This window comes from Vombatus ursinus, unplaced genomic scaffold (assembly GCF_900497805.2).
Source record: "Vombatus ursinus unplaced genomic scaffold, bare-nosed wombat genome assembly UNPS02014774.1, whole genome shotgun sequence".
Classification (NCBI taxonomy): Eukaryota; Metazoa; Chordata; class Mammalia; order Diprotodontia; family Vombatidae; genus Vombatus; species Vombatus ursinus.
In genome coordinates, this window is record NW_020954552.1 from 17852698 (window position 1) to 17854971 (window position 2274).

The 2274-nt window shown below is 39.5% G+C and overlaps 1 pseudogene; it reads left to right on the forward strand.

Annotated features, from left to right (window-relative positions):
* Positions 1-1556: 1556 nt before the first annotated feature.
* On the forward strand, positions 1557-2021 carry LOC114044679 (annotated as a pseudogene).
* Positions 2022-2274: the final 253 nt, after the last annotated feature.

Below are 2274 nucleotides of genomic sequence, written 5' to 3' on the forward strand. Positions count from 1 at the left end.
TATGAGGAATAGAACTCCAGGGGTGGCCCAGACAGAATGGAGCCTAGATAGGATTAAGGGTGGGAAGTGACCTGGGGCCTTAGGGAGGTATGGAATTATAGCCTCAGCAGAACCAGAGATTTGGAAAGTCCAGGGTTTCCTTTTTGGGGTCTAGATCCCATCCTCATCATCCCCACTCCAATCTATCCTCTACTCAGCTCTCCAGTTTCTCCAAATGCAGGTCAGACCATGCCCCTCCCACATTGAGGCAATGGGTAGAAGTTTCAAAGGGGCAGATTTAGGTTCGATGTCAGAAAAAACTTCCAAACAAAATGAATGCTGTCCTAAAGTGGAATGGGCTGCCCAGAGGCATGTTGGGTTCCCAATCCATGGAGGTTTTCTAGTAGAGCCTAGATATCCATATGTTGGGCATATTATAGAGGGGATTTCTTTCCAGGATGGGTTGTAGTAGATAGCCACTGAGGACCCTTCCAACTCTCAAATTTTGTTATTCTTTTTCAGGGAAGAATATAAAAAATAATCACCACTGAAATTCTTTCAAACGAATTTAAAAATATAAAAGCAGATCAATGGGACGGACTAAATAAGCAAGAGCTAGAAGCAATTGTAGTCTGTTCACACCTACCATAATGTCTTTCCAATGTCCTTTGGATGATACTTGTTTTTAATTCTTCAAAGACTATACTATTTCATGATAACAACATTACCTATGTAATAGAGATATTAAAAAGATGGACTTTTGTTTCAGGGAGAAATTTGGAGTTATTAAAGAACTGCTTCCTAAAGGTAACCCACTCTGTTTTCTTCCTTCTGTTTAATTCCAGGCCCAACTCATTGTCCAACTGCAGTGTTTGCTCAAAATATATATCTTGATGGACAAGACAAGCTGTATTCATCATCTATCTAATGTCATGGCATTCATTCTTCATCCACCTGATTTTTCCTATGTAGATGGGTAAGCCAAACTTTTTTAAGTGGTGATAGATCTTATGCAAGAAGTACTGAAATTATAACCTGTATCTAGTTCTTTGCCTTCTCAATGAGGGTGGGTGGGGAGGGAGGAAGGGAGAAAATTTGGAACCCAAAGTATTGAAAACAAATGTTAAAAAAAAAATTTGTTTTCACATGAAAACTGGGAAATAAGATATAGAGGAAATGGGGTATAGAAATCTATCAGGTCCTACAGGAAAACTGAAGGGGAAGGGGATAAGAGAAGAGCGGGGGAGATAGAAGAAAGGGCAGATTAGGGGAAGAATAATGCATGCATCTTGAGTTGGGAGGAGGGACAAGATGGGGAGAAAATTTGGAACTCAGAATCTTGTGGAAGTGAATGTTGAAAACTAAAAATAAATAAATAAACAAATAAACAAACAAACAAACAAACAAATAAATAAATAAATAAATAAAAGAAGTACTGAAATATTCTGGAGCTTGAGACAACATAAAGAGCATCTCAAGGATCTTGCTATCTATAGGGAATACCTCTTGATCTTGGATTCTCTGCCAGAGCTCCTTAATGATGGTGGAAAGCTCCTTTGTTGAAAATAGTCTGGCCTTCTCTCTTTCCTCTTGGCCCGGACGGTAGTAGTATGGGTAAGTGCCATGGTCTTCATACTGCTTGAAAGCTCTGAAGCCACAGGAGAGACCAAAAGTGGCATGACAAACAATATATGAAAGCTCATTTGGGCACTGCCTTGAAGGCCAACCCATTTGGAGGAGTATCTCACCCAAAAGGGATTGTCTTTGAAAAAGTTGATGTGGAAGCCAAGCAGCCCAATTCTGCCATCAGGAAGTGTGTGAGAGTCCAGCTGATTAAGAACGGCAAAAAAATCATTGCCTTTGTTCCCAATGATGGCTGCTTGAACTTTATTGAGGAAAATGATGAAGTTTTGGTTGCTGGATTTGGTTGAAAAGGTCATGCTGTTGGTGATATTCCTGGAGTCAGATTCAAGGTTGTAAAAGTTGCAAATGTTTCTCTTCTGGCCTTGTACAAAGGCAAGAAGGAACGACCAAGATCATAAAAATTGTATGATGTGTTTTGTCGTAGTAAAAAATTTTCATGTAACAAAAGAAAAGAGAAAAAAGAAAATAGTCTCCCTGTTCTTTATTTCACCTGACAGGATACAAACTGGACGGACCTTTGATTTCATTGGTATAGAGAATTACCTGTAGAATCATAAAATCTTAGAGCCCAAAGAGACTTGGAAGATCACGCAAACAATGTAGTCCAACACCCTACCTAATTCTGCAGTTCAGGAAGCTGATACTTGGGCG